Source organism: Petromyzon marinus, chromosome 10 (assembly GCF_048934315.1).
Source record: "Petromyzon marinus isolate PM22_M1 ecotype Great Lakes invasive population chromosome 10, UKy_Petmar_22M1.pri1.0, whole genome shotgun sequence".
Taxonomy (NCBI): domain Eukaryota; kingdom Metazoa; phylum Chordata; class Hyperoartia; order Petromyzontiformes; family Petromyzontidae; genus Petromyzon; species Petromyzon marinus.
Window position 1 is genome coordinate 11,982,270 of NC_133676.1, and position 8,462 is coordinate 11,990,731.

Below are 8,462 nucleotides of genomic sequence, written 5' to 3' on the forward strand. Positions count from 1 at the left end.
TTTTGTTGTTGTGGTTGTTGTATTTGTGCGTGTGCACCACTACCAAGGCAAATTCTGATTCACCGAATAATTCGTTTCTTTTAAAACGAGCACTGCCCGCGCATTTTCAGCGGGATACACGGCCGGGTTGGAGGGCGGGGCGGGGGAGAGGCACGTGACGTCGGCACGCGCCAACACGATGCTCGTGATGTCATAAAGGCGTGCGTGCGCGGTGACGTCACCACCGCATGAGCCAGCAAAAGAAAAAAACGTTGTTTTTCGTAAGACTGGATACGATTGAGTACTTGTGCAAGACGGTGGTGTGAGGCCGGTGCTGTTGTATGGGGCCGAGTGCTGGGGCACAAGAAAGAGGAGGAGGGGGGTGGGGGACCAAGCTATGGCAGTCACAGAGATGAGGATATTGCGGTGGATGTTGGGTTTAACAAGGAAGGACAGGGTGAGAAATGAAGAAGTGAAAGGGAGACTCAAGGTGGTAGAAATCACCGAGAAGATGAGACAGAAAGTGCTGTTGGGTGTGGTTCGGTCATGCGGAGAGACAACAGGAAATGATGTGGATCAGAAGGTGCAAGTGATGCAAGTGGAATGAAAGAGATCAAGAGGAAGGCAGCAGAAGACGAGGTGGAGGGAGCGATGCGGTGCGATGGGACCACGGTGTGCCCGAGGAGTGGAAAGAGAGATGGCGCAGGACAGGGCAGCATGAAGGTTGGCAAGGACAGCGCCCCCCCCCCCCCAACGTGAGTGGGACAACGCGTGGAAGAAGAAGATAAATGAAGAATACTTGCTGATCGTCGTCATCGCTGACCAATCAGAACGCTCCGCGGTGTCGGTTTGTCATCACTAGCAGGTCATGATTGGCCGGATTTTGAATGTCGAGCCAATGGCTACACCAATCAGAGTGAAAGGCTCGGGCACGCGGGCCGAGTGGCAATAAGGACACTTGTGTGAGTCAAGTGGACAATGCAACGTTTTGATTTGCGCAATGTCTTAAGTGGAGGAGGGAAAAAAAGAATAATTCGGTGGTTGTTTATATGAAGTGTGCTGATCGCGCAGCTGCTCACGTGGAGTGAGAAACTAATATGTTCAACTTGGCAGTTACTTGTGTTAAGTGGGAAATTATAATTGATTAATTTGACGCATTCCGAATACGCCCTCGTGGACTCTTCAGGTTGTCGTGCCCTCGTCTGGAAATCTTGGGTGAGTGCCGCTATTGTTGAAGGGCCATAGCGATGACCCATCTGTAACATGGGGGGTCTGTTTTCCTGTCTTCGGCGCGTCGTCGTCAAAGCACATGGGAAGCTCCTGCAGAGCGGTCACTTTCAGTTGATAACGCTGACTTTAGCCACCTCGAATCGGGGTTGGAATTGGCCCCAGTCCATTATGACATAGTGACCAGCCCGGTGATGTGGTGAGATGTTAACTACTTCTCCTGGTATGCAGGAGGTTGTGTGTTCGACCCCGACCCTGACGCCTGTGTGTTTGGAGTTTGCATGTCGCTTTCTTCCTTTGGTCGCATGAATTTTTCTCCGGGTCTTTTGGTTATCTTCACATTTAGAATCAACATGCGTTTAGAGTATTTGGCTGCAATACATTTCCACGTGATAAGCTACTTTGTTGAGCTATTATTTGTGGCAAGATCGCTTCTGAAAAAGAGCTATATAGCTCAGTGGGCCTTACCTGGTAAAAAAAAATCGTTTCGTTTGCGTTTTACTCTACACTGTTGTCAAATAACTTTCATAACCCACTCGGCATGCGGTGGTTCTCATCCAGTAGTAAATTGACAAGGGCGTACATTCACACGAAGTGTTTGTGTCTGCTATAACCACTTGGAAATACAAATTGGGGTTTCGACACCAAGGTAAAAAAGTACAACCAAACGTCAAAGCTTGCATAAGATACAATTTATTATTAATCACCTTGTCTACAAAGGAGACATTTCAAATGTTCACCACATTGTCATTAAAACAATCATTTCCAAGCCATGAACCATAAGTACACGTGTATATTATTATATTGTATTATATTGTGGACAGTCGGACGTGATTTGTACAGGCGTGACTTCATTTTCTGTAATACATTCTAATTCAATTTCAGTGAGGCATGTATAACAGACGCCCTCAGTCATTGCGCACACACGTTAACTCGGATCCAGTAGAAGTTACATTGACACCAGCTGCAGCCTCAATACTCTTTCGTATGACTCAATGCCAGTAAGATGGATGCCGTGTTAGGTCTCGGCAGTGATGAATATGTGGTTGGGTGGGGTAGGGGGGTCTTAGGGGGACCATTTACTCAAATAAACAACAGTGCCCCCGCTCTGCCACATGTCAGATGCTGCCAACTATTCAGAGGCAGCTTCTTCTGGTGGCTGGAAAGGCGCTCAAGTTCAACAACCATACACTTTTTTTTTATTTTATCAGGTAAGGCCCACTGAGCTGTATAGCTTTTTTTTAAGAAGCGACCTGGCCATCGCAAACGATAGCTCGACGAAGTGGCTTATCATCACGTGGAAATGCATTAGCCAAATATTATATAAACGTGACACACTTGCCATCGCTTCTTTCTGCCAGATGCCATAAGCATTTGCACAGTCGACATCTCACGATCCAAGGTCTGCTCTTACAATCTCATCCCACTCAGAGTTTTACATTGAGGACATGGCTATAAATGCCCCCCCCCCACTTCCATATTAGTTGGTGCCTACCCTTATTGCGCCCTATTTACTGTGTCCTAGAATCTCCACTCGATGTAAGGTTCGCATTGTTTACTGGCATCAGTTACACAAAGTTACCTTGGCGCAGTGTCAGTAGAATCTCCTTACTGAAGCCATCTCTGTAACAATTCGCAAGAATCATAAACAAACGAAAATAAGAGAACTAATAAACACTATGCGACCAATCACGTCGCCTCTTTGTCAAGTCGATTTGCTTGTTGTTTTTAAGGCACACGTTCCCGAAAAGAACTGACGCAGATCACTGCCGGACCTCAAAACGCTTGCGGGACCTGGAGGAATTAATTGCATCGTGTACACACCGTGCCATACACCTCGTAATGGTGCGAATTATTTACCCAAGAAAGCCTCACCGAGTCACACGAATATTCTTTGGAGTCCTGCATTGTGCTACCTATGACACTGTGATACCTGTAACATTCAATGACATGCTGGGAGGTGGCCAGGTGGCAGAGAGTTCAGGGCAACCTACTCTGAGATCCTGGGTTTGAATCCGGATTTCAGCTCGCCGGGGAAGTTCTCAAATGTGATGAGATAACGATCGCAGCCTGGTAACCAGTAACTGCCAAAATCCCAGCAGTGGACTGATAAAGTAGCTTCTCGATATCCCTTTCCAAAGGACCATTCTCTGATACGGGGGCGATGCACTGTTTTACGAGCTTTCCAAATGGACCCCCTTCATCTCATGCCATGATACCGATAGAACGATTCACTCGCTGAAACTCAAATCTGCACCGCTGCCTTCCGAAACATTCCCTGACATTTAATTCCTCACATTCATTTTTGCAATCAAATCATTCCACACAGGCCCAGCTTGGCATCACGCGCTGAGATCCGGAAGGTAGTAACAAATGTGCATCCGCGTGTTCTGCCATGCTTTTCGGGTGGGTGGTGGTGGTGGTGGTTACATCAACGCGACCGAGTGCACGGGGCTTTCGGGCCCGCACTGTGAGGACATGCAGGCGCAGCGCGTCACCGCCTCGTACGCGTGCAGCACCCGCGAGCCGTCGGGGCACAGCAGCGTGGCGGTCAGCGTCACCGTCTCGAGGGCCGAGCAGCAGCTGCACTCCTTTTGGTAGGCGTTGGACGCGGCACTGTACACGGACTGCGACGAGCACTGCCCGTCACACTGGGTCATGTTGACGGGAGTCTCCGACACGCAGCCGTTCGCTTCCAGGAACTGCGGTGCCGAGCTGACGCTGCAGCCGACCGCTTCTGCAGGGTGCACAAATGGGGCGTCAGGGTCGGGGTGAGGTCAGGGTCGGGTCGGGGGGAGAAACGGGCTTTTGCAAAGGAAAGCCATTGCGTGGTTTGCGCGTAACCGCTTGAGTGCATGTGTGCGGGGCTTTGTGAAGACGGTGCCTGCCCATTACCGATAAATGTGAATCAAGGTCAGATGTTTGCTGGGTTCATGGCACATTGCATCAACCACCAATGTGCGCTTCAGGTTCAAGGACTGACGGCTGCCATCACTTACTGTAGTCGCAGTACTTGCAGCAGCCGTCAGCGGTGGTCTTCACTGCATTCTGCACACGACAACAGCACGACACGAGACGAACGAGAAGACGGGTTTCAAGTAACGAGTAACATCATATCCAGACGTTATCTTCCTCGCCTGGCACGAAGGAGGTCGTGAGTTCGATCCCAACCCTGACAATGCCTGCATATTTGGAGTTAACGTGCTCTCTCTCTCCCCGTGATCGCATGGCTTTTACTCTGGGTTCTCCAGATTTACCTTCCACATTTAGCAGCATGCGCTGAGATTACTGTATTTGGCTGCTATTAATTCTACATTCCCACGTGTGTTGATTATATAAGTCACTTCGGTGAGCTATCATGTGTTGCCAGGTCACCTCTGAAAAAGAGCAAATCGCTCAGTGGGATTTTCCTGATTTAAAAAAAGGAAATAGTAATTAGTATCAAGCTAATGTGAATAGCCATGCTATAATCGTTCCTGCCACCTGAAAAATGTGTTCAGGCAATATCAGCATATTCAGACTGGTGACTGGAATAGGATGCTGTCAGTATTCTCTGTTATATTTGTATATTTAATGTATGCACACTTGAACAGGGCTTGAGAGGTATTTCGGGTGATTCCCATGGGGTCGTGCCACTTAAATATATTTCCCCTTGACATGTAGAGTTTTACAAGAACACAACGATCATTTCACATCGCCTATGGGTTACATTATCCCCGAGATCACGCATACAGAGTTTGCTCGGAGATTGTTCAAAAGTGTGTATAGTATTTTCATTTTAAAGACACAAGGACACACAGATATACAGCCAGACAAACAGACACAAAGGAAAATACATGGAAATGGACAGACGGTCAAATGGACAGATGGACAAACAGACACATGGAGAGACTGAGAGTCAAACATGGAAAGACATGAACACAAGCTGAAAGATGGATGACTGAACAGACAGACAAATGGACAAAAAGGGACACCGATTCATAGACAGAAAGGCAAGCAAATGGACAGTTTGACACAAAAAGACATTGACAAAGATCCCCCGTATAGCCTTAACAGACTGTTGGGACAAGTGCTGTTCGTGAGCACCTATGAAGGCCGCCACGGCATACGAGGGGGTGGGTGGCCAGCACCACGCCCGACCATCTTTGTCCTCCCAGTGGCGATGTTCATTAGACACCGCACTAGGTACTCATTTGAGGTTGAGTCGACCTAGGGGAGGCCCAGGACCGGTTCAGATAATCGTCACTGGTGTTGGCCCTGAGCGGGAATCGAACTCGAGTTCATAGCACAGCACGCTAACCTCTACACTTCCACTCCCCAATATTTGGCACACGCACACGCAGACAAGCAGATGGACGAAGAGACGTACAGACAGATGAGCACTCACCAGTGGGCAGCCTGGGTCGACTTCGGGGCACTGCGTGGCCGTGCAGAACTCGTAGACACTCACGCCGTCACAGCGACACTCACACACGACGCACACGTCCTGGTTGGGCGACCACTTCTCTCCGACCTGCAAACCACCCGAGGGAGCACGAAGCGATGCAAGGACGAAACACACACACACACAAACGCACACGCGTGTGTTATACAGAGTCCAAAAATGTGTTCGTTAAGCGGTGGATAGTGTTCATTTTGGATGGAACGATCCAACCTCGTAAGAGATGTAAATGAATTGTCGTGATTAGGGGTCATGATGTGTGGAATAATGGAAATGTTTTTGGTCACATTGTGGTGAACGGTAGCCCTCTAGTGCTGGATAATGAGAAGAATGGGAATGCGTATCGCTGAATGAAGGAAGTGCAAGATCGGACAGGATGGAGGGAACCTGAACCAGGAACTTGCTGTCATGCTGGAGAACTCGAGAAGAAGGCAGCTTGGTACAATTCTTGTTACTGTGATTGAGTAAAATATAATTCAATACGTGCACCCACCTGATAGGTCAGTCCAGCGCTCACACAAGCTGGGGCTGTAACGAGCACAGGGAGTAAATGTTAGCGTCAACCCCTTCCACTGCTCAAGAATCGATTAAATTTCGTCTCATTTTTACCATTGCGTTTGTATTATTTCACATATTACTATTTCTCGTTTATGCAATTTTGTTCACCGCATTAGCATAATTTTTTTAATCGCAAAACAGATTCTTGCAAAAGTGATTCGATGCACATATCAGGATCCTGACGAATTGTTGTTAATCGGCGTGCCGCTGCACTCCGTGTAATGTTGTAGGCGGGAGGAGAATTGCAGTGGCTGAACTTATCAGTCGAGTTTGTGGGCCGTGTGGCATCGCTATCGAGTGTACAGGCGGTGCAATTGCATCGGGACCCGTGGGCTGGATGGGCCCAGGCATCAGGCTATAATACACCACGGTAGCGAGATGTTAACTACCTCGCCTGGTATAGAGAAGGCCCTGGGTTTGATCCCGACCCTGACGCCTGCTGTATATTTGCAGTTTGCATGTTCCCCCCGTGGTCGCGTCGATTTCTCTCCGGGTCGTCCGGTTTTTCCCTCCACATTCAGAAACATGCGTTTAAAGTATTTGGCCGATATAAATTTCCACGCGATAAGCCACTCCGTTGAGCTATCATTACGTGTCGACAGGTCACTCCTGACAAAACGCTATGTAGCTCAGTGAGCCATACCTGATAAACTATTAAATAGTTTAGTTTATAAATTAGGGGGGATTTGGAGGGAATGTATTGCGCCAGGGGCCCCCACGTCAACCACGCTACGCCACGGGTGCCGGGTGACTGCCGGGTGGAGGACGCCGCTCTTACACTCGCACTTGTAGACGGCGCAGCACTCAGTGTCGTTGTTGACGCGCACGCGACGCTGGTTCAGCGCGCACACGGCGGGCAGGGGACACTTGTTGGGATTGCAGCCTGCGGATGCGAGCGCGTACCAACAAGAAACAACAGATAGCCACCGCAAAGCGTCAACGACTTGTTGGGGCAACACAGCGGAAACGAGTAAACTCAGACTGAGCCGAGCTTCTCACAGTACGAGCAGGCATTGGCATCGCTTTATTGCGTGCAAGGCTACCGGACTGTTTGGGAGGCTTTATTGAGATACACGGCGAGCTGGTAGCTGCTCCATCCATAGCCATGTCCACTCAATCACGACCCCAGTCCATACAGCGAAAGGCGGTGCTCTTTTTGACACCGTTCCTATCTACTGCTAATAGACCCTGTCAAATGCTTTACCAACCCATCCCGCGACTAAGATAGGCATGGCCTTGTCACGCATTCGGCCAGAAAATGTCAAACCGGGTTAAAATCACTAGTTGTTTTTTTTTCTCTCATCCTTCAGAACACACCGGGGCAGCCTTAAAGAAACCGGAGCTGTCCCAGTCAAACCCCAAGATAAGTGGTAGCATTAATTACGCGTCTGTGCGTGCGTGTGTGCGCGTGTGTGTGTGTCCATTTGTCACTCACGGCAGGCGAATTCCTCGCAGCAGGCGCCAGGGTTGGTCACGACGAGGTCTTCGTAGTCGTTGCACATGGGTTTCACCTCAGTGCAGGAGCTCTTGTTGCACACTGCACGCAGTCAGCAGTGAGTGCCGTGTTAGACGAATGCAAACATGCCCCACATAGCCTGAACAGACGACTGTAGAGGCAAGTGCCGTTTAGCGAACACCTATGAAGGCCGGCGTGGCACACGACCGGGTGGGTGGCCACAGCACCACTCCCGACCGCCTTTGTCTCTCCAGTGGCGATGTTTACACACCGCATCAGGTACTCATTTGAGACTGAGTCGACCTAGGGGAGGCCCCCGGACGAGTTCAGATAATCGTCACCGGTGTTAGCCGTGAGCGACGAATCGAACTCGGGTCGTTGGGTTGGTAGTGCAGCGTAGCGCTAGCCGCTACGCTGCCGCTTAGAGACCCACGGATTTATCTTGTCTCTACCAACTTCTCTCTGAACTCAATTCTTGATTAATGAAGTGACCGACTCGTGAATGCTCGATGTATTTAAATTTTATGCATATGATCAATTGTTGTGATTTAGCATTGCAAGTCAATTCAATAACTACATTGTGATGGAATGGAGTGATCCCAGTATGGTTCACATTAACTCATTACATACCACATATATGAATCGCTTAACCATACAAAACCACGCTGGTCAGTGCGGGGTAGTGAAAGAGAGACCCAAAACTGGTTAAGATTTCACCCGACACTGATAATAGCCATGGCCGGGAATAAAATGAAAGTGATAGATTCATAGCGCAATGTGCAAACCCATGCACCACCACTC

General features: G+C 49.1%; 1 long non-coding RNA gene across 1 annotated transcript; it reads right to left on the bottom strand.

The window, feature by feature from the left end:
• Positions 1 to 6,142: 6,142 nt before the first annotated feature.
• LOC116941156 (uncharacterized) lies at positions 6,143 to 7,737 on the bottom strand. Its single transcript, XR_012941426.1, has 3 exons — positions 7,641 to 7,737; positions 6,984 to 7,088; positions 6,143 to 6,175 (listed from the first exon to the last, which is right to left on the bottom strand). It is a non-coding gene; the product is annotated as an uncharacterized LOC116941156 (long non-coding RNA).
• Positions 7,738 to 8,462: the final 725 nt, after the last annotated feature.